At 44.9% G+C, this 25,035-nt stretch overlaps 1 protein-coding gene across 3 annotated transcripts in view; it reads left to right on the top strand.

The window, feature by feature from the left end:
- Positions 1-25,035, top strand: part of ndst3 (N-deacetylase/N-sulfotransferase (heparan glucosaminyl) 3) — a 108,462-nt gene that overhangs the window by 15,122 nt on the left and 68,305 nt on the right. The window lies entirely within an intron of this gene.

Here is a 25,035-nt window from a genome sequence, read left to right as displayed (position 1 = left end):
CGTGGAGAAAAGCTATGGAAGCCAAGGCTATTCCGAGGAGGCCACTACACTCTAGGGTGGCTATTTTCTTCTTTTTTTTTGTCAATTGAACAGCTCAATGCAATCTGTGACCGGACTCCGCATTGAAACGGCGTCATTATGTTAGCGCTCTGGCAGATAACTATCTCAGAGTCATTGTGAGGGAGAGACAGCTTCCCCACTCTCTGCACCATGCGGTTTGTTTTATAATTGCTGTGATATCCCAGTGCTGTCACTTTCTTTAGTTCGGGAATGAACGCTTTCTTTTATTGTTGTTTACTCTTGTGACTTCGAAGGCATTCACCAGCAAAGATTATAAACATCAGTTAAAAAAATTGATAGATCTTTGAACATAACAATTTAATGGATATGATTACTCTTACTCATTTATGAAATGGTAGTTCAACTTAAACACATGAAACTTTTTCCAGAAGTAATTAGTAAAAACTCATTTTGAAGATTTCGATTTTATAAACTGCCAATAAATAATGAACCATGTTCAACTAATGTTTCGAAAACAAAACACAAAAAGTTTTGGTTGTTACTAAGGATGCTGGAGTTTATTTATGACGTATGTAAGGTTATAAATAATTATGAATAACATGTAGGTTAGCTATAATTAGAAACGTTTTCAGGTAGTAATGCCAGAGTAAGTCATCATCATCATTGTTGTCATCGTGATTATCATCATCATTATGTGTGATTTTGTTTTCGGCACATATGCCATCTCCAGTCTGACGTCTGATGTGTTCAGACAGACCGAGTTTCCACAATGAGGAAGCTCTTTTTCGCATGATAATTTACAATGTGAAATGCTATACTCATATGAGTTTGATCTTAAAATGGTTACAAGTTGCCTTTCATGTACTGTCAACAGTGTACTAGAAAAATAACAAAGTAACAGCCTGCTCATTTGATGGATGCAATTAGGAAAGTGCTCTCTCCTGTAGTTGCCTGCCATAATTTTGGTTTGATGTTTCGTGCCTCTGTTTGCTATCGCTCCTGAAGTTAACTTTCAGAACATTGCAGCACTGAAGAATCATATAGTTGTTTAATGTTGCCTCTGTGCGTTGCAACTAGGACATTGATCTCCCATCTACCGCTGTGAATCCATGTTCCAGATGTGCAATTAAATAGTAATAACATACCTCTTTTATAAATTGATTTGATTTTTTCAAATAGCCAAATGACATCATTCTATTTGGTTAATTTTGTCTCAGACCATTAAGGGAGCAGCTATTCAACAGATAACCACACTACTCTCGATTGTGCTGTATTCTGAACATTTATTGTAGACACACTTCCATGGTACAACGCCTTCTGCACAAAGTTATTTTTCTACAAATACAAATGGAGCTAACCTTAGTACCTCTCACATCAATCCCACAATGCAATATTCTATAGTACAGACCTGTAACTTTGTTTATTTATCGATTGGTTCGTTTAGCTTTTTTGACCTGTGGGAGTGATTTTTCCTCTTAAAGCGAAGTCTCATTCTTTCTCCGGGGCAAAGAGGTTAATGGGAACCTGGTCCTATTCGTCAAGAGTCTTTTCTCACAGTTGGCTAGCTTTGTTATCAGTCGCTCTGAGGGAATTGGAATATGCAAACATCGCTTACACAGTCTTGGTTGTGTATTGTAGTCTTTAAAGAGCAGGAGATGTAAACTAATAGTTGCCAGTTTAATTAAGTGAAGTGTGCTTCAGAAAAATACCCAGCTGTATTATTATTGTACATAAAATGCAATATATAAGGATATATGAACTCTCGCCTTGGGAGAATGTCATATATAGGCAGACATTTCGATTGAAACAAGTAGCTTGCTTGGAAATGGTAACATTTTCACAAAGTAAATTCTATCCTAAAATTGTGTTCAAAATGTTAATGGGGAATACTACTACATTACATTATAATATTACATTGCATTATGGATATTTAGCAGATGCCTACATAGATTTTTGCTCTTCACCCATTTTCCAATTTTATAGCTGGATATATACTGAAGCAATGCAGGTTAACTTGCTCAATGTCTTAGAGTCTTAGGCAACAGCAGTGTCTCAGTGTCTTAGGGACTCAAACCCTGTTTGCTAACAATTATACTATGGTGCCACCCTTTTTACTACTACTACTACTACTACTACTACTTCAAATGCTGCTACTACTACCACTACTACTACTGCTGCTACTACTACTGCTACTACTACTACTGCTACTACTACCACTACTACTACTACTGCTGCTACTACTACTACTACTACTACTACTACTGCTGCTACTGCTGCTACTTCTACTGCTGCTACTACTTCTACTGCTACTACTCCTACTGCTAGTAATGCTACTGCTACTGCAGCTATTGATGCTACTACTGCTACTGCTACTACTGCTACTGCTGCTACTGCCACTACTACTACTACTACTACTACTATTACTACTGCTGGTACTAGTACTGTTGCTACTACTACTGCTGCTACTACTACTACTGCTACTGCTAGTATTGCTTTTAATAAACATATGATAACAGTGCTCTTAAGGCAGAGGTGTCTGCAGGTTTTTGGGGTTTCCTTCCAATCAGCTGTCAATGAAGGCCTTCAGAACAAGGGGTGTGGATTCTTTTGCCAATCAATGGCTTGAATGAGCCTCAGGTGCTGATCCTAAAACATCCCAAAAACCAGCAGACACTGCGGCTCTCCAGGCCCTGGAGTTTGACACCTGTGTCCTAAGGTCTGGCATTGGCACAGTTGCAGACTTTTTCAGTGGCTACTTCCTTTTTCTGTCCTAATGCATGATGTAATTTGAGGAGGACCAAAACATGGCAAGAGAATGTTAGAAATGCCTTTGTCATTAGATACTGTTTATCAGAGATCTTAACCGTTTATGCCCTTTATTTAATGTCTGGGGAGAGCAGAGGTGACCTGCACTCACATTGACACGGTTTTGGTGCATGTTAATTAGTCCTGTGTGTAAATATTTGCTTAGGACATATGCCTTGTGTTTAGTAAGCCTGCCCCGAGGACTCCTTTTTAACCGGCGGTTTATCAGACGGCTAAATTTTAGTTTTTTCCCTTAGGCATGGCAGGGGACACCCACACGCCGTTCCTGACCTTAAGTCACCTACGCCTGCCATGGTGTTGGAGTAGAGCTGAAACAAGCAGAGTGGGGAAAATAGCTGAATCGCGCTGCAATTTCGATCCAGAAAGTGGCTCATTTACACATAAATGCACTCTGATGACATGTCTGTCATTTTACTATCGGTGCAGGATTGAAGCTTTTTTTATTTTTGACATTTTATTTGTTCAGTTTGAAAAGGTTTCAACATACAATATTTTTTAGATGGCCTCAATACCGTGGGGGAGGGGGGTCACACAAAGAAAAATAATTTGCAGCCTATTAAAGTCACGCCCTATTAAACTTGTTTGTGGGCCTAATTTACCACAGGCAGCTCAGGGCAGCTGTATGCAGAGCTGGTGGAATGTTCTGGAACTGAGCCCGCGCTGTTGTGGTATGAGGGGGGCGTGCGGCCGGTGCCAGCAGCCCAACTCCAGCAGGGATTGCACAAATAAATCACATTAGGCAGTGGGAAAATGTCCGACAGATAGTCCCTTCCTCCCCTGTCTATTGTTGTGGTTTCATATCCTGCCTCCACTTCTAGGGCCCCTAGGACTCTTTTGGACCTGCTGTTCATTCCTCACTCTCTCGCTCCCTCTCTCACTCACTCACTCTCACTCTCTCACTCACTCACTCTCACTCTCTCTCACTCTCTCACTCGCTCCCTCTCTCACTCACTCACGCACTCACTCGCTCACTCACTCCCTCACTCCCTCATTTGATTGCTCATTCACTCCCTCTCAATCTCTCACTCTCTCACTCTCTCACTCTCTCTCACTCACTCTCACTCTCTCACTCGCTCCCTCTCTCACTCACTCCCTCACTCCCTCATTTGATCGCTCATTCACTCCCTCGCTCACTCACTCACTCACTCACTCACTCACTTGCTCGCTCATTAACTTACTTGCTCACTCACTGACTCAATCACTTGCTCACTTGCTCACTCACTCACTCACTCACTCACTCACTCACTCACTCACTCACTCTCTCACTCACTCACTCACTCACTCGCTCACTCGCTCACTCACTCACTCACTCACTCTCTCACTCGCTCACTTGCTCACTTGCTCTCTCACTCACTCTCTCACTCGCTCACTTGCTCACTTGCTCACTAGCTCACTCACTCTCTCACTCGCTCACTTGCTCACTCACTTGCTCACTCAATTACTCCCTTGCTCACTTGCACACTCATCCACTCACTCGCTTGCTTGCTCGCTCCATTTCTCATTTACTCACTCCCTTGCTAACTCACTCATTTGCTTGCAGACAGATAGTGGCAGCACTGTTTTTTGTGGAGTTGTCTGCTGTATAACTAAGCTGCTGGATCTGGATGAAAGGAAATGACTAATCAATAGAAAGTGATGTTATGGGCAAGACTGAAAGCATTGCCAGAAAATATTTAACAATATTTTTTAGAGAGAGAGAGAGAAGGCCAACTTTAAATTCCCACTTTGTAAAAACAAAGTGTTTTGCTCCTGTTTCTTCTCCACATATCGAACAGTATATATTTTTATTTACAAGGACATTTTCTTTTTGGCAATAAAACTGAAACCCTGTTTCTCCTGGACAGCGGTAGGTGGTGGTTTGGGCCTGGCATTGGGGCAGGTCTGAGTTGCGAGCAGTGGGAAGAAGCTTACTGACGTCACGCTCTGTTTAACTTTCCCCAGTAAGCGTTCCTGCGCTGCTAAAGGAAGCGCTGTGTCCCTTGCAGGCAGACATTAGCGCAGTGGGTGCAGCCTTTTAGCATCCAGCCCTCAGCCCCCAGTCTGATTCTGCTGAGTACAGAGCTTCTATCGCCTGTGCTCAGAGCACCCCTGAAAATCTGCCTCGCGTGTGTAATCGTTGACGGGACACATCCTTAAAAGTGCCGTCAAGACCGAAATCTTGTCCATTAGATGCGAGCAGGATATCTTGGCGGGAATTAGGAACAGATGAGCCAAATTTGTAATCGTGTTGTGCTATCGTTATAGGGAAAATGTCACCGATAGGGTACACAAACTGCTATCCACAGTTCAGTATATGTGCACTCAGTGAGCACTTTATTAGGTTGACCTTTACACCAGCTTGTTAATGCAAATACAGTATTTAATCAGCCAATCATGTGGCAGCTAAATGCATAAAAGCATACAGACGTAGTCATCTGTTTTTCATACCAAATGTTGGAATAGGGAAGGAATGTAATCGAAGGGACTTTGACCATGGAATAATTGTTGGTGCCAGACAGGGTGGTTTGAGTATCTCAGAAATCTCCTGGAATTTTCACGCACAAGTCTCCAGAGTTACCAGAGAATGGTGCAAAAAAAAAAACAACATCTGGTGAGAAGCAGTTCTGTGGGCAGAGAAGCAACAGACTGGTCAAAGCTGACAGTAACGTGACAGGCAAATAACCATGCATTACAACAGTGGTATGCAGAAGGGCATCTCTGAACACACAACGTATCATAACTCTTAAGTGGATAAGCTATAGCAGTGATAATACAACTACAATAACATTCAACATGCTTGGCATCAACTATTGTAGTTGGTAACATGTATTACTTGATGTAATTACTAATTAATTTCATGCTTCATTTTTACTTTTCATTAGTTGACTACTAAGTCCTGTTTTCCTAACATCAATATACATCACAAATGAGGATAAACTTAGAATTAGTTCATTATTGAGAAATACAGCTAAATACAGCAGTTGTTAACATGAACCCTTTGAAGCCTAATGATGCATTTTGCGTCAAAAAGCACTACCTTTAATCTCAGTCAAATAACTCTCTTATTTGTCAACATAGGATTGTTATTTTTTCTTTTTGTTATGCATGTTGAATTGACGATCAGTAAAAGCAGTATCATCAACAATGGAAACTGTTTTATTTGACTCTTTCAGTCTTCTGAGCATATTTATATTTCTGCCTGTTACGCTGGGGGGCTGTCATGGCTGGATCTACACCAGACCGCTCAGGTGTGCCCTGTTTTTTACCCACAATGCAATCCGAGGGCACTGTGGGCACTGAAAGGCGTGGCGTTCCCGTGTCGGTGTCCTCTGCACTTCCCGCCGGGATGACAGGCGCGGGAGCGGGGGATTGAGCTGAGTTTTTGTGCCAGGCGGGGGCTGGAGACAGAACGGGCTGGGGGGGGGGGGGGGGGGGGGGGGCTACGCGCCTGTCAGGGTCGACTCCCTCCCCCCCACCCCCCCGCGAGATGGCTGCTCGATCCCCTCCTCCCACAACTCATCATTCAGCCGAGGACATGGAAGATTAGAGTGTCACTCTCCTGGGCCCACTGACACGTCCCCCATCATGCACCTGAGTAATGGCTCACGCGTCCAGGGAGAGGGTGGAGAGATGGGTATGGTGTGTGGGGGGTGGGGGAGAATTGGATCTGACAAATGGCCGCATATTATGCCTGAGGTCTGGTATACCTTGAAATAAAGGTACGAAAAGTGCCTAAAAAGGTACAAATGCTTATCACTGGGGTGGTACCTTAAAGGTACATTAAATGGTGGCCCTTGGCAGCAATATATAACTAAGTTGTACTTTTAATATTTGTAATTTATAATTAATGAGAAAATTAACTTTCTTTGCTTGAAAGAAGTACTCTTGTGTACCCAAGGACAACATTACTATACTTTAGGTACAAAATATTATTCCAATATGAATGACCTGCGTCGAAGTGGCGGCCTGTAGCGTAGTGGTGAAGGTAAATGACTGGGATACACAAGGTTGGTGGTTCTAATCCCGGTGTAGCCACAATAAGATCCGCACAGCCATTGGGCCCTAGAGCAAGGCCCTTAACCCTGCATTGCTCCAGTGGAGGTTTGTCTCCTGCTTAGTCTAAACAACTGTACGTCATTCTGGATAAGAGCGTCTGCCAAATGCCAATAATGTAATGTAAAGAGCTGAATGTGTGAATAACCTGCATCACTGTGTAAAGAGCTGAATGTGGGAATAACCTGCATCTCTGTTTAAAGGGCTGAATGTGTGAATAACCTGCATCTCTGTTTAAAGGGCTGAATGTGTGAATAACCTGCATCACTGTGTAAAGAGCTGAATGTGGGAGTAACCTGCATCTCTGTTTAAAGGGCTGAATGTGTGAATAACCTGCATCTCTCCAGGTGGCCTGGTCCACTCTGTTCCATTCTGCCCCTCTCTGCTCCTCTCTCCAATGGCTCGACCCGTTCTGGCTGGACTTTTGCCAGGCCGCACAGGGCCACAGGCAGAACCAGACCCGGGTTTTTAGGTCAGCAGGGAGGCAGAAACATTCTGTGTGTGAGAGAGGGAAACAGAGAGAAGGACCTGATAAGGGGAAACACAGGCCCTTTGTACCTTGCCTTTCAGGGCATGATTTTTTCCTCTTTCGTCCAGAGCAGGTGTGAGTTGAATGCCAGGCCTAGGGGAAAGTTCACAGGGAGGGAGGGAGAGAGTGTGAGAGAGGGGGAGATAGAAAGAGACAGAGAGAGAGAGGAGGAGGGTGATAGAGAAAGAGGGAGAGAGCGAGAGAGAGAGGGAGAGAGAGACTCCCTGCTCAGCAAGAACAGAAAAAAATCCCCCCCAAGATTTCTTATTCGTATTCTGTTTGTATACAGCGCTGCACGCTCTGTGTGTGGACCACATGACTGTAGGAGTGCTCAAGTGCTCGCTGATGTTAGCCCGCCCCCCTGGGCCTGAGCATCACAGGAGCTGACTCCCCGCTCCCTCGCACACTCAACATTCGCGCAGGCTTGCCGTCGCTGTCACCGTGACACAAGCCTGTCTGATGTCATCCGTTGCTGTTATCCTGCCACAGACGTATACGTGTTGTACATGTTGCCCGAACAGGAATATGTACCATTAAACGAATATGGGTCTTTATGCTAATGATGCGTTCATGTTCCTGCGTAAGCTAGCCTAGCACCACGTCGTCAAACCGTGTAAACAGTTTAGAAGAGCAGAGAGTTGCTAATAAGCTTGTGTCTTTTATTAGATACGACTGAAGTTGTGTTTTAAACCCTAGTCTGAGCCACTCAGCAAAGGCATCTGCTAGTCCTGTTCCCAGGTTTTATTTTTACGAAGGTGTCGAAGTGGAGGGGCGAGACGGGGCTTAACTTTGCTTTGTAGGCCTTGTGTTGACCGTCTCTGTGGTGGCATTGCTTTGATTGTAGCTTTGCTTATCTCCGGATTTAGGGGCTCTTTTGCAGCCACATTAAATGCGCCTTCCGTAAGTGGCCTTGGCTTAGAAACGTCTGCCGAATGCCAAAACTGTAGGTGCCGTAGGATGAGCTGTGAGCTCAAAAACTTCTCAACCTACGTACACTCTTTGACAAAAAAAGGGTTCTGAAAGGGTTCTTTGGCTTGGCTATAAAGAGCTTTTGCTGAGTTTTTTGGACATCTTCCTTCTCTTTCTGCTTTAGTGTACTGTTTTATAGAAGCACGGGCTAGTGTGGCTGGAGGCTTCTGTCTCTGATTCATCTAATGAAGACCTGGGCGCGGTTCCTGCCGCACTAGAATAACGGCCTACACCCACACAGGCCCTTTTCCAATGAACCTGGGCACCCCTGCCGCAGGGACGGACGCCAATCACATCCCTGTTCAGGAAATGACTTACAATTCTGTTAATGGATTGGACAATCTCCGGCAAGCTTTATTGACATTTTTTTTCCCTTTTTTCACTTCGTGCACCGAATGTTAATTCACTTTCTGAATGAAAACGACTCGAAGCCTGAAAGGGGTCGCGGGGCCCGCTGGCCAAACGGGGTCGACCCGAATCGCGTGGTCAAGTGCCTCTCTCCCAGGAGTGAGGTTCCCTGCCCCCTCCGCTCCCCTCCCACTCCCACCCCCCGCCGGCTGGGCAGCGCCGGTCCAATCAATTAGCCGAGAGAGATGGAGCTTAGCTCCGCTTTCCGCAGATGATCATTTTCCCTACATAAATCACGGCGGCACACGTCTCCCGGTCGAGCCCGCGCTAGGCAGGACGGTGTGCTGATAGCTTTGTAAAACAAATGAGCTTCTTAAGTGGGATCCTTCGTCACACTGTGCCGCCTCTCTCCCTCAGACTTCATTAAAATGGAAACTCGCAGGGAAAAGAACTGGGACAGGAACACAGGGATTTGAACGCGGGGGTGGGGGGAGGGGGTAACAAATATAATTTTCTTTAAACTTTATTCCTTACCGTAATTATTTGTGCATTGCTTTGTGCAGCGGTTGCCCGAGTGGTGTGTTTTGCAGGCCTCTGATGCGTGTGAGTGTTTAGTGTGGGTTACGGGAAGGACATTGAGAAGCGCGCCATGTCGGTGGGTAGTGGAAGGGTGGGTAATGTATGCATGTTTTTGTGTCGTGATGAAAATACTTGGCAACTATTTTAGAATTGTTTTTTCCCCCCTTCACCACCACATCCCCCCAACACACACACAGCCAACTGTCTCCTAACACAGCCTGACAAACGGCGTCTTTGATTCGGCCCAGAAAACCAGAGCAAACAGTGCATGCATAGCCCTTAGGCTTAGCGTTAGCGCAGGTCTCACAGGTCCACACTGAGGTTAGCTTCGGCACAGCTCACACACATGATCCAGACCTGACTCCCAAACCTCTTGCCTTTTCTTTTGTTTTCATTTGCAGAAATATTTATTTTGCCAGGAAGTGTATCAGCAGCGGATACTAGCTGCAGGAAATAAATGTTTTAACCGCATCCTCAGGCTTGGGCCTGCTCTCCAGATGTTTGTTGCTTCTTTTGGGCAGCTGGGAAGCCCATGTGATGCCCCCCCACATCTCTCTCTCTATTGCCCGCTCACTTTCTCTCTCTCTCTCTCTCTCTCCCTCTCTCTGAGAGAGGTTGCCGTGACAACAATATTCTGAGCATATTGCATATCATGCATGTATCCATTGGCACTCTTCCTTTATATCCAATATATCCCATACTGTATTTATTCTACTTATAATCTAGTTATCCTGCTCATACTGTAGTTATTCTACTCATGCTCATATACTGCTCATACTGTAGTTATTCTGCCCATACTGTGGTTATTCTACTCACACTGTAATTATTCTGCCCATACTGTAGTTATTCTGCTCATACTGTAGTTATTCTGCTCATACTGTAGTTATTCTGCTCATACTGTAGTTGTTCTGCCCATACTGCAGTTTTTCTGCTCATACTGTAGTTATTCTGTAGTTATTTAATAGTTCAAAAGAATAGACGTGTTTGTCATTGGTCTAATAGAAAATACATGTTACCCTTGCTTTCATGTGCACACAGTCCTAACCTGCTTTTTAATGTTGCCAAGCATGGTTAATAATTAAATATGTCTGTTTTGAAAATTTACATGGTCAGGCCCTGGGAATTCAGTAAACAAAAATGCGATATGTTTCCAAGAAGAGATATCAACAAGGATCGATGGTTCTTTTTTTAACACAGCCTGATAGCAGCACACACACACACACACACACACTCTCTAACTTACACACAAAAAAACACACAAATGCACACACGCACAATCACACACATTCACATGCACACACTCAAATGGCGATGGTGCACATTTAAATGAATATACACACACACACACACACACACACACACACACACACACACGTTCGACCACGACCAAGGCCATCACCACACACACTGTGGTTAGCATTAGCATAGCACTGCCATTTCCCACACAATAAGCAATCCCAAAGGCTCTTTCAGAGCAAGGCTCACAGTGACATTTCCTGCCTCTAAGAATGTAAACTCAAAGGTCAGGCTATCAGGTGTCAAGCGAGGACTCCCTGAAGACCTGTGAGAAACACAAACATTCTCCAGTAGCGCACCTGCAGGACAATACCTGTCTTCCACAAATCCCTCTGTCTGTCTCCAACCGCAGGCTCCAGAGTCTGAGAAACTCAACGAAATATGGGTAAAAATTTATTTGAAGGTTCCTACATAAGAGCTGTATGACATAAGCGCTACATTAGCATTCATAAGTGCTTATGTAAACAACCGCAAATAGGCATATGGTGTGTTGCTTCGACGTCGATGCAGCAAGTGACATTACCAAGTGAACTGCCACGAGATCCGTATGTTGGTTATTGACATCAACACTTATGAATGCTTATGTAGTGCTTATGAATGTGCAACTATAGAGGAGTTTTCCCCTTCTTATGTAGGACCCTTCAAATAAATTGTCAGCCAAATATGCAGTCGTTGTAAGTGTACCGTATGCACGCTTGTGTAAGTTTACTGTGTGTACTCCCATCATAATGCAGTGTGCAGTGCTGGGCTGTGTATGGTCCATTCGTTCTGAAATGTACTGAAGAAGGAAATTGGTTTTATTGATATGGAATGACACTAGTTTTCCAAATTGTTGCTGCATATCCCCTGTAAAGCATTGTACAAGGCTACGTCTAAAGCACACCAGGCTAGAAGGGCTAATGTAAGCAGCCATGTTTCTTCTCGTCAGTCGGATGATCTCTCCTTGTCCGATTGATCCATTTCAGATGGGTCTTTCAGAGAGGCGATGCCGTCTCTCTTACGAGGAGAGCAGTGATCTTAGAGACCACGCTCAGCACCATCACTTTAAATAATCAGCAGTGATTTAAAGTAAAAACATTTGGGCCCGCATTGAAAAGATCACCATTCATTCAGCAGCAGGTATTCATTCATTGGGGGATCTATTATCAGTAGTGTAGTGCAGGTACAGTAATATCTGAATCATGTAACTAAATGCTAATGGAGCTGTTTAATAATCAGTAAATTAAATTAACTTGTTGCACTAATTCAAGTCACATGCCATGTGAAAACAAATCTCACTGAACTGATATAATGTGCAATGTAGCTTTTGCTGAAATTATGCAACCTAACAACAAATTTAACTCTATTAAAATGCTGGTTTCACATTACGGCACCTTGAATTGCCTTGAACATTATTTACATTTAGTTAAACGTGTCAGTGATATGAATGAAATAAGAGGATAATCAGCCAATCATGTGGCAGCAGTGCAATGCATACAATCATGTAGATACGGGTCAGGAGCTTCAGCTAATGTTCACATCAACCATTAGAATGGGGAACAACGTGATCTAACTTGGAATGATTGTTGGTGGCAGACAGGTTGGTTTGAGTGTCTCAGAAACTGCTGATCTCCTGTGATTTTCATGCACACTAGTCTCTAGAGTTTGCAAAAACAAAAAAATCCAGCGAGCAGCAGTTCTTCAGACAGAAATGCCTTGTTAATGAGAGATGCCAGAGGAGAATGGCCAGACTGGTCAAAGCTGACAGGAATGTGACAGTAACGCAAATAACCACACATTACAACAGTGGTATGCAGAAGAGCATCTCTGAACACACAACACATCATAACTCTTAAGTGGATAGGCTACAGCAGTAGAAGTCTAATAAATACCTAATAAAGTGCTCGGTGAGTGTATACAGCTATAAGTGGTCAGCAGCATCCACCGTTTGGCTAATAGGATCTCAAAAGCACCTTTTAGCCGCTAATTCGTTAGGAGGTGAATGTGAACATTTCACTGAAAGCTGTGAGTCAGATGGATCTCGGCTTTGCGTTTGAAGGACGCCAGCACCGTGCTGCTAATTGAATCACACACCAGTCGCGGTGTGGGATACGGCGCTCTCCCCCTGCGTTAAATACGGCGCACGTTTGGCCCGTTTGTCTCCCTCCGGTGTGGCGCTGTTAGGCGGATTCAATTTTTATCCCTGTCCCTTTGGGCTCCCCACTCAAAATGTGAGGCCAATGTCTGCTTTGGCTCGTGTGCTGGAACATTTAGAACTGATTAAAATAAACTCATTATTGTCTGCTAATGTATTTATGTACTTCTGTTTATTCTCCTTCATGGCTGTGTGGCACGACGTAGGCCTTTGTTTTGAAATGACGAATGTTTGTGTTACGCATCTTGCCGGTCATCTCGACGGTACGTCTTCGAAAGACGAATTTCATTGCAAAATGGAAATGAGCATTTTTGCCCGCACGTCAACTCGACAAAATGACTTACCGCCAGAATGAGAATATAATGTTTGTGAATTGACATTATGCCTATTAGATTTTTGTTGTTGTTGTTGATTTGTTTTGTTTTGTGAGATGTGCAGGCTACAGCTTTGCTTATAAATGTCAGACAGCTATCTAGTGTATGTGGGCCAATTCGATTGTAATGGAGGACCGGGGAAGGGAACATGGACAATTGAATTGCCACCCTGGGTTTTGTTGTTCATTTATTATGACCGTCGTTTCTGCACATAGCAGTGCATATTTCCTCAGACAGTTCTGAGATTACTCTGCCTGTGTACGGTTCACCAGTCAGACGTCCCGCATATTTCTTCATTTGCCCTAATTTACGGGACTGTCGGCCGCCCCTCTCCGAAAAGGCCGACCTCGCTATCGCTAACGGTAGCGTCAGCGTGTGTTCGTACGGAAGTCCGTTCAGCAAGCCACCGATAACACAACGCATTCATACTGCGGTAGCAGTGGGTGTCATCCATTTTTACACAGCCACCTCTCCTCTGTGCGCACACACAGACACACGCACTTCATCAACGCACCCCCGCTCCCACCCACCCCACTCCACCCCACCCGTTCGACGGTGACATTTTGTCCTAATTAATCTGCTGATGACTGATTGGCTTAATCACAAATGGCGCGTATGTCACTCACAACCGACTCAACGGCAGAGTAAAAACCCGGCGACGGTGCCCATCGGGCCGGCTGGCACTGCCTGTCAGACCGCCGTCGTCTCAAAGATCGGCGTGACAGTGGTCTGCTAGAGCCAGGGACCGTTCGCCAATTCTTTCACAGCCTTTAAAGCGGCGATCCGCAACACACGGGCATCTGCGACCGAGACCTGCTGTTTCCCCACCCTCCCTTTACCTGGGAGTCCGGGGCGAAGACAGTCTGGCCAATCAGTCCTGTAGCGTTAAGTCATCGGGAGAAAATAAAACCAGGGATTTGGATGCTGATAATCGCTCCCTGCTTTCAAGCCTGATTCTCATCTCAGCTGCCTTGTCTCATCGATCCGCTACGGGGCGGTATAGCAACGATCCGCTACTACCGGGCCGAGAGCTGTGCTGGTGATTAGCCTTTAGCGCCCTGTTCCTCAAATCACAGCCCACAGGTGCTGCAAATTCTGTGCGGGAAACGTCACGGTCAGCTGTGGCAGGAGGAGTTGTTTCACAATCATTGTTTGTCACGATTCCATGCTCATCCACAGTGAACTGAATCAAAAGCTAACAAGCAACCTTCTCCCAGCCAGCAAAAATGCTAATGTGATAGGCCTCCGCCTTTCTGGCAATTAGGTTGGACAGTCACACGGACAGAGCATTCGATGCGAAGCGCAGAGAGTCATCTGTCTCGTTATTGCTGATAAAGTATCGGACTTCAGCGATCGAATGAATCGACCTCTCCACAAAGGATTTAATTCGCTCTTGTAGATAAGTTCCTGGATTTTGCCTTTTGCAAAGTCTGTTTTCTTTCACTCTGTATGTTTGGTATGATTGCATCCCACATTTTAAGGACAAGGTAGAGTGTATACTCTCTCAGACAGTGACAGTGGAGGTACATTTTTGTTCTTCAAGAATCAAATTTCACAAATGTACCCTGAAAGTACAGTAATGTTTTGGTACAAATGAGTATGAGTTTTTCCAAGCAAAAAAGGTACCACCCCAGCAACAAGCATTTGTACCTTTTTAAGCACTTTTTGTATCTTTATTTCTGAGAGTAATGGCTGGAGAAAAGTGTTGTTATTCTGAGGTGCACTGTTATTTTAGATTGTGATTAATGTGTGTGCTGGCCAGGGATGTCTCAAGCCTTTCTTTCACCATCAGTGAGATAGTGAATGGGGTGGGGGGGTGGGAGCAGGTCGTGACCCGGGGCTAGGTGGCAGGTTGTGGGGTTTGCCGGGGATAGTGAATGTAATGCACACTGCTGAAATTCGTCAAACTAAGCTGACCTACGTCCGTGAAAGACATAATGCTTGCGTTAAATTCGGAGCCAAAGTTAAGGACGAATGTAAATTGAGTCCTGGCCAATGTCACGATAACCGATGATGGAGTCACACAAGCAGATCGTCCTTTCCCAAATCACTTCCCGCGTAACTTTTTTTGCGCAAGTGAAGGATCATTTGAAGGAGATGTTAAGCATGACTGAAAATGCAGACATTTCACATTTTTCTCTTTTTTTTGGTCTTCCTGTCCGATATAGGCAGATAAAATTTCTCAAGGGCATTTCCAGCAATTAAATATTTCAGTTTCTTCCCCCCCCCCCCCCCCCATGTCCTCTGTAGATGGTGATGTGTCTGGTCTGTTGACCTGTATGAGGGGGGTAAAGGAACAGCCATGTGTGGTATGTGTAGGAGATGGAGGAGGCTAAAGGAACAGCCAAGCTGTGTGCTATGTTTAGGGAAAAGGGGGAGGGGGGTATAGGAACAGCCAAGTTGCCATGTGTGGCTATAGGAACAGCTGATCCAGGCTGGGTGGTGTGTGTAGGGGAAAAGGAACAGCCAAGTTGTGTGGTATGTGTGGGGGGCATAAAGGAATAGCCAAGCTGTGTGGTATGTGTACGGGAGGGGTGAGTTGGAATAAAAGAACAGCTGAGCTGTGTCATTTGTGTGTGTGTGTGGGGGGGGGGGGTGGTATTGGTAAAGGAACAGCCCCTGTGTGGTACTTTATGTGCAGGGAAAACAAAGGAGAGGGGGGATGAAGGAACAGCCCCTGTGTGGTACTTTATGTGTAGGGGAAACAAAGGAGAGGGGGGATGAAGGAACAGCCTCTGTGTGGTACTTTATGTGTAGGGGAAACAAAGGAGAGGGGGGATGAAGGAACAGCCCCTGTCTGCTGTGCCTTACAGGGATGGGCTTCAGGCAGACTTTCGCTCAGTCTCCATTTGGTCTGAAGATCAGTATCTCCCCTGAGACGTTTCCCCGGCTTCCCCCCCTCAAGACATCTTTAGCTTCCTGTCAGGGATTCAACATGCCCCCCCTGTCCCCTGCGCTCCCTTCCCAGGCAGTGAATTCATCGCGACATAGGTGATATTTACATCATCCTGCCTCCCTACCGATGTCTGTGATGCTAGCTGTTGTTATTCACAATGTTATTGCGGAAACGACAAGCTGAGATTGTGCGTGTATGTGTGTGTGTCTGCGTAAGCGTGTGTGAGTGTGTGTAAGATGACACTCACTTTCAGGATACCACGGCTCTCCTCTTTGTTTGGAGTATTTCCTCTTGGTGCTAAAGCTACAGAAATGACGATAATGATTGCTCCTGTAATGAATAACAGTGGCGTGTGCAGCCAGTCCCCACATCACAACAGAGCGGCCAGGTCTGACGTTGATTATGTCCGCGATGCCATTACCTTTCATTACGAGCTGCACGCTGCGCAATTCAAGAACAATATATCCTTGCAATTGACTTTCTTGTCTTTTTTTGTCAGAGCCAAATTACTGATTGAATCGAATATGAGTAGAGATGCCTTCCTACATCCAGACCTTGGCCAAGATGTGTGTGTGTTTTTTACATTTTTGTATTTTTTATAAACACTATGTTCCAGTGACTTTTGGCTTACATCAGCCTGTACAAACGTTTTGTTAATGAATATCCATTGAATAGAAATTAGTTAATGAATTTGACTCATAATACAGTTTTAGAGTTATAATAATAATATAAACATATCAACGGTCGATAGTGCTCTGTAGCATTAAATGGGACACTGTGTAGGAGGTGTCTTTTTCATGACAGGTGAAATCCATGCTCTGGGGTCACTGTGGTAATTAAAGAATACCTATTTACTGCAACGAACAGATGTTTTCCTTTGTGTCCCGGTCAAATTCTTCCCTCGGTCAGGCCAATTCAAATCTCTTTTCTGAATCTTTTTTTCTTTAAAACCCTGGCCTCTACACCCCAACTAATGACGTGTGAGAAGCCCTCTGCTGCCAAACTGTCACCACGCTTCAGATAACCACCATCAGCCTTCAAAGTTAAAGATGAAGTACGATCATTAGCAAAGATGAATCGTGTGCTAAAAATGCAGTTCGGTATCATGAGGGAGATCGTGGCTCAGTGGTTTGATGCTGAGTTTAGTTATAGGTGTTGAGGTTTATTATTTCAATATTTATGAGCATAATCAGGAGAGGCAACTTTTACTACACGGCGCCGGAAAACATGGCTGAAATTATTATTTAATGCCGAAGCAACTGTGGATGTTCATACATTCAGAAGCCGGATAGATCACGCTTGTTTTCATGCTCTGTTCTAGAACAGGCTGATCAGTTCTTGTTGATCAGCAGGGTCTATTTGATCCCACATAATCTAGTTTCTGGGTCCTCCTACTCAGTTGGGGATTTTTTTTCTTGCGTAAATCTTTTATTTATTATTTATTTATTTGTTCCCTGCTGCTTTTCATCATGTAGCTCCCTCTGTTCCTCCTTTAGTCACTTACACTTCTGCATCAGGCAGTCTCTGGAGAGCTTTTGCTTGCTTTGATTGTTTTTATCTGTTCCTTTTATGCTTCTTCTGTCTTCTGGCGTACCTCACGGTTCAGTTCTGGGTCTGGTTCTGTAGCTCTTCATTGTAACATTATGGTCTTATTTCTTACAGTCTTACAGTCAACTAAGAAACTTCACGTGATGAGTTCAATAGGGATTCTGAGGCCTCTTCTAACACTGCTTCTGCTTCTGACACTGAGGCTGCAGTTAATAATGAAATGCTAATAATAAAATGCCAAAAAACGATTAGTGCAAAAAAATGAGTAGTGCTAAAATGTGGATGAAAACATGACCCCATTTCTTTCCAAAACCAGCCCTTGCAGCCTTTGGTCTGTCCTAAAGTGAGTAATGATGGGAGGCCCTCTCCCCTACTGGGCCTGGTCCGGTCCGACTCAGTTCAGCACTGCCGGGATGCTGAACCCCCCCTCGTGTAGCGGTCGGTGGAGAGACGGCGACACATACGTGTTCAGACCACCGGGGCCCGGGCCCCGTCCTGATTCCATTCACACTGACAGCCCTGTCATTTTTTTTTCCCTTTGTTGTTTTGCTCCCTGCCAACACCAGGAGAGCTGCAAGAGAGATTTCACATTCCTGAACCTGTCTGCCAAAGCAAGCACATATCCTGGACGTCTGCTTCTATTCCCGCCCCCTCCTTCTGGAAGATATACGGCAGCAGGGCTGTGCTCCAATGGCGAGGCCTCCTGCATGTTGCCGGGCCGCTCGGTCGAGGAGATAACAAACGGCGACTCGCCGTCACTCCGTCATGCCTTCAGTCTGACGCGCGGGAGAGCTCAATCCCGATTTCACATCCACACTGAAAGCCGCTCTCCCTGGAAGCAGGGCTAACACCAGCCTGCTTCCCGCTTAATGAGCCCCGTGTATGGCGTGGGTAATCCTGCCGAAATTCAGAGCAAAAAATTCAAATTGCTTCAATCCTTGGATTTGGAAACTGTAGAAATGTGTCATTTGGAAATGACATTTCCACGTAACGCATGTCAGGGAATCTCCTTGAAGTTATTTTACAGTTGCGGCGGCCTGTGCGGGTTGTTCTTCTGAATACATTAATCCGTTTACATCGCGGCGGTGACGTCAGTGTTTCATTAGTCCTCTCATCAACAGCAATATTTTCACCCTCCTCTCCTCGTTTTCCCATAATGCAATGCATTGTTTTCCCAGAATGCAACACTTGCGTTTCATATACAGTCATACGTGATACAGGTGAGGGAGACTGCAGCTGCAGTTACTTTAATTTCAGTTAATTTCTGCAAAATAAATGACAGGTAAATGCAAAAGTATTGGGACAGGTAAACCAGTGAAACTGAATGGCAGTGTTGTAATGTCATTCAATGTCTGTTTCTACAAAAAAAACATAAATTAAATGAATGCAGACATTGTGAATTTTGCCTCATAGTCATTGCTCATTTGGATGGACAGATTTGATTAGTACAGAAGAACAACAACTAACTGTCCCAATACTTACTTTACTATAGACATGAAGAACAGTGTTTAAAAGCAAACTGTTTCAGGATCATACCCCCTTCACCTGTTCTTGTTTCCTTAGCAGAGACAACCACTCATTGCTAATGCCAGTGCTGTCAGTACGGAGCAGTTGCAGTTGCAAAATCAAGCTTACCATGTCACACAATGCACAGACTGATTATATGACTACATTGCTGCCATTTAACTACCCGTTTAACTACCCTTGTCAACTACACTATTAAACATGAAATATGAAGTATGAATCTTGAAACAATATTAACCCTTAAGAGTAGGTTTGTTTGAAATCTTTAAAAAAAATTTTTTTATTCTACGTCAGTGTTCTCAAACTCTTGAATGAGTGCCTGTTACTTAAGCCTTTGAGCTTGAGCTGAACTTATGCTAAACTCCCTTGAGGGGTAAGCTCCCTGAAGTATTTCCTGGTACTCTAGATCCTGAGGGCCTCAGTTAGCACAGGTAAGGGCTGTTGCTGTTTTGCGCCCTGGCTGTGTCATCAGCCGATAGTGATCTGCAATTCACACTCTCTCTGAAAAAAGAAAGGTAAATACATATACTTAACAAGGTACAGATGCTTGTCACTGGGGTGGTGCCCTCTATAGGTTCATAAAGTTGTATCCCTATCCAGTAATGTGTAACTCATTTGTAGCCGTTTTGCTTGCAGACGGTAGTCAAAGGTGAGCACTGAAATAGCACATTATTGTACTTTCAAGGTACAGTTGAGAAATGTGTTCCGTAATGAGCAAAAATGTACCTCCGCTGTCAACTTTCTTTCTGACAGTGCAGGGGTGGGTGGAGGTTAGCTTTGTCTCTGGGGCACAGCAGGTTTGCCCTTGTGTGAGCACCCCCCCCCCCCCCCCCCCCCCCCCCCCCCCCCCGCCCGAAACAGCGAACCCTCGGGTTATCAGCTGTCAGTCAGAGATGCGAGTCTCTTCTAATCATCACTCTCCGCTGTTGTGCCGTGTGACTCATGTCATCGAAAAACAGGCCCAACCACCCCCCACCCCCCACCCCCCAGAGGATGTGTGAGAGACGGGTGCACACACTCACACACACACACACACACACACACACACACGTGTCAGCTGCGCTCTTATCCAAGGCACTCGAGAGGCACGACTGCCCTTCCAAAATCTGTGAGTAAATGGAAATGGTGGGTGGTGGATTTTTTCAGCTAAAACCAGTTGAATGGGTGTGAAACAACAAAGACTCAACCTTCATCGGAACGCCGCGATTCCAAGTGCAGCTACACGGAGCCCAACAATGAAAAACGCACTCCTTAATTACTGCCCTTGGTGTTGTGGGAAAACTACAACTGAGAGAATTGAACATGACAGGAGCAGGGCGCATGCATTGTCATCGAAGGCCTGCTGAAAAAGCCTTGAAGGAGATAAATCTGTCTGAGTACATTTTTATTTTTTCACCATAAAAACGGGTTTCTTTGTTATCGCGCTCCTCCGTCTCACAAAACCTGGTGCCTACGTCCGTGGCTTGAACCACGACAAACGCAAAGATCTTGAAGCGGCCTCTATCTCTGGTCGGCATGACAGCGCTCTGTGCTCTCTCGCTCCTGGAGGCGAGGAGCTAATAGAGCCCAGGTCATACAGTGCAGCGTGTAACTGTATACAACACCCTACCTGCTCTTTTCTTATTGAATTTCCTTCTGGGATAATAATGGTATAGCCATAGCAGTGTAAAGATGTATGATAGCGAGTGTAGTGGGATTTAATTTTGCTTTACAATACTACTTTGCGCTTATTAAGACAGCAAATGCACGATTATAAATGGATATAAATGAGCCTTCTCTGGCATCTTGGCGATATTGCACTTTTTGTATACTGAGGCTAACACTTATGTATTATATGATATATGATATAATGATGCTATAATACAGTCTGATAAATGATATGTGGTATATGATATAAAGGGGCCTTCTGTGGAGTCTTGGTGATATTGCACTTTTGTATACCCGAGGCTACAACTGTCTTCTGTATTTTAAGTTGAATTGAGTTTTACTTTTATTTGTATAGCACTTACAGAGGACTGTCACAAAGACACCTTTGAATAGCAGAAGGGCATAAACAGGGTGTGCGCACTCCAGCCTTGAGCCCCACACAAACAGCCAGCACACAAGGTAAAAAGCTCCCTTGGGACAAATTCCCTCAAACAGCTGTGAGAACGGACTCCCCATCGGGATGAAATCTCAGGAGGAACCAGGCTGTAGAGGGGGAGCCCATCCTCCAGTGGTGGGCAAGGTGTGAAGTAAAGGTAGAATGGATATAACATAAATGTAATAAGAAATCAGTTGAAATGGGTTGAGTGGGTTACAGTTAAGGTAATAAACTAGCTGGAAAAGTAGGAAGTATAGTGTAGGAAAGCATAGCGAGCAGTTTTAGAGGGGCAGGGTGATGCATCTGTCGTCCCTGGATGTGTTGAGGCGTGAACCAGGAGAGGAACAGGGATGCAGGGGTCCATTAACCAGGGGAGGGACAGGGCTGCAGGGGTCTGAGAACCAGGAGAGGAACAGGGCTGCAGTGATCTGAGAACCAGGAGAGGAACAGGGATGCAGTGGTCCATGAGCCAGCTGTTTTTCAGGCGAAATGTCAGAAAGGGGAATACATGTGATCTAAGTGATTTTGACCGTGGAATGATTGTTGGTGCCAGGCAGGGTGGTTTGAGTACCTCAGGAACTACTGATCTCCTGAGATTTTCATGCGCAACAGTCTCTTAAGCTTCTAAGCGGATAGGTTACAGCAGCAGAAGACTTAATAAGTCTAATAAATAATACACTTATTAATAAAAATAAATACATATATATACTGTACGTGTGTCTTGTTCTTTAAAATATTTCAGGATGTGAATATGTGTAGCGACATTCTTCAACTACTTCCTGGAGGTAGACTAAAGACTAAAGAATGGCAAGCTTGAGCCAAAATCTTTCCACATACTGTATGCAAATCAGTGTATGACTAAGAAAATGTGCTATACAAATATACTTGACTTGACTAAGATGCACTGTGCTTTTGACTTTGTAAATGCATAATGAATGATTACTTATTGCTTTGTTTTGAGTGGGAGGTATACTGACAACGTGAAGACAAAGATCAGCATTATTAAGTTTTGACGTTTTCTTCTCTGCAATAAAAGGACGGAAGGCGGAAACTCAATCAACGTTCGCATTCAACGTTTGAACTTCACATAACAATTAAAAGCATATTTTTTCTTTGTCCTTCGAAAACACAATTTCAGGAGTTCAGCCGTCACTAATTGGCAAAGTGAGTTTGCGAAGAAACAGTGTAGCGCTTCTGTTTACTTGTAATGAAAGTTAAGGACGTATTTTGATTGAGTACAGGCCTAATTCCGCATGAATAGCGGGGTGCCGTCAGACCCCTGAGACGCCGTGTTAACATCCCTGGTGTGGAGAGGAGAAGTGGGCTAATTGTAAACAGATTTGTTTTCCCACTCCAGAAGGCACATTCTTTATCCGCAAAGTAAATGTTTTTTTTTGGGGGGGAGATGAAACTCCCTTTAAAACGCTGTGTGGCTATCTGTTTCCCTCTCTCACTTTGTTTCCCGCGGTGATGGCTTCACGATAGCGGCTTTATCGCGCCGTTCGCAAGGCGACCGTGAGGTTGCCCTACTCTGGAGAACGCCGCGGATAAATATTCATGAGCTTCTGCTCGCAAATATCTCTAACCCAATCATATCCTGATCTGGGAATATTGGATTTTATGATAAACATCGGCTGTGAGCGTGAGGCCATACGTTTCAGAGGCAAACATTATTCTAGATTAAGCATCCATCAATTTAGCTGGCTTTATCGAGTAAAAATGTAAAACACGCTAACGCTCTCCAGAGCAGCAATTACATTTGTAAGCGGTTTACATCTGCGACAGTGTAACCCTGTATTCCGTTCAGATTCTGACCCCGAAAACAATGAGCCCTTCAATACTCAATAATATTAGGCATCTAAGTATGTGCTAATGTCAACGCTGTCAGAAACGCTGAGAAATGGGAGGAAATGTGAGATATAAAGTGCGGTTCAGGAGGGTCAGACAGAACTCAATGATACAGTGATTCATAAATAGCATTAGCATGTAAAATGACAGGCGCTAATGGACTCCAGGCTTTGTGGTGAGTGAAGTGGTTAACTGTTTTGAACAGTTAGGTGCGTGTGGTGTGTGTGTGTGTACTTGTGTGTGGTTTGTGTGTATGTTTGTGTGTGTGTGCAGTTCAATGTGTGCGTGTGTGTGTGTGTGTGTGTGTGTGCAGTTCACTGTGTGTGTGTGTTTATGTCTGTATTTGTGTGTGGTTCGATGTGTGTGAGTATTTGTGTGCTGTTCGATGTTTGTGTGTGTGTGTGTATTTGTGTGCGGTCGATGTGTGTGTGTATTTGTGTGCTGTTTGATATGTGTGTGTGTATTTCTGCTGTTCGATGTTTGTGTGTGTGTGTGTGTGTGTGTGTGTGTGTGTGTGTGTGTATTTATTTGCGGTTCGATGGTTGTGTGTGTATTTATGTGCGGTTCGATGCGTGTGTGTATTTGTGTGCGGTCAGTGTGTACGCGTGTGTCTGTGTGCACTCACACACACATGGTTAGATGTATTTGTAGCCTGCTCTAGTTGATAGCTCCCCGCTCTCAGTGGCCCGTGTTTATGGTGTGAGGCTGCACCAGCGTGTGGTTTTTAATCACGCAGCCCTGGCGAGATGGCGGCTGTGACTAGCGCTGTGTTGAGCTGATACAGCAGGCTGTGGGTCGGCCTGACTGCCGTGCGGTACCCACACACCTCAGTGCTGGACGCTTAGCGTGTCACCCACCTGGCCCTCCTGCCGTAACCTCGGTTACAGGTTGAGTGACGGCCCCTGCGGGAGAGACTAACAATTTAGGCACACCACTCCATGACCTATACACACACACAGACACACACACACACACACACACACACACACACACATACTATATACACGCGCACACGCACTCACATACACACACCCACACACAGACACACCGGCACCTGTACCTATAAGTTCAGTAGGCAGACTGTGCTCAGTAATTTATATTGATTTCATTTGCATCAACACCCCCCTCCCCTGTCCAACAAGAAATATGAAAATATATTTTGTTAGCTCCATTAATCTGCCGTCTGCCACGCACGTTCCATGAATCAGCCCACCTCTGCCGTGCTGGCCGCATCGATCACAGCCCCACTCCGACTGGGGAGGAGACTCTAATTACTCCGGCTGACTCCAGATTTTCACACTGTCTGGAGCAGGAGCCAGGGAGAGGAGAGAGTGAGAGATGGAGAGAGAGAGAGAGCGAGGGAGCCGGAGGGAGTGAGAGACAGAGAGACAGAGAGAGAGCGAGGGAGTAGGAGGGAGTGAGAGAGATGGAGAGAGGGATAGAGAGAGACAGAGACAGGCAGAGAGACAGAGAGAAAGGGAAAGAGACAGGCAGAGAGAGAGACAGAGAGAGAGAAAGAGAGACAGAGCGAGAAGCAGAAATGAGATACGGAGAGAGAGAGCGAGAGACTGATAGTGACCGAGAGAGTGAATAACAGAAAGAGAGAAAAACAGTAGAGAAGAGAGACAGGGAGAGTGGGTGTGTGTAGGAGTGAGTGAGAGAGATAAGATTCAGAGTGTTGTGAGTGAGAGAGTGTGATAGCAGAGTTTGATTGTGTGAATTGGAGAGAGGGGAGTATAACTGAGAGGGCATGTGAGTGAGAGAGAAAGACTGTGGGATCATTCCCATCCCATGACCTGGAAATAGGTCGAGGTCCTTCTAGGAGTTAGAAGTAGAAGCTAGGAACTCCAAATATTTCTTATGAGCAAGAAAACGTCTTTTTTGCCACGTTTCCTGACCTCTCATGGGTAGAGCTAGGAGTAGAAAAAAAAAGAAAAGATGAGAAAAAAAAGTGAGTGGAATGCGCCCACTGTGTGTGTGTGTGTGTGTGCGCGTGAGAGAGAGAGCGAGAGAGAGAGAGAGGGGGGC

This window comes from Conger conger, chromosome 6 (genome assembly GCF_963514075.1).
Source record: "Conger conger chromosome 6, fConCon1.1, whole genome shotgun sequence".
In the NCBI taxonomy this organism is placed as follows: Eukaryota; Metazoa; Chordata; class Actinopteri; order Anguilliformes; family Congridae; genus Conger; species Conger conger.
This window is presented reverse-complemented; position numbering and strand designations above follow the sequence as displayed.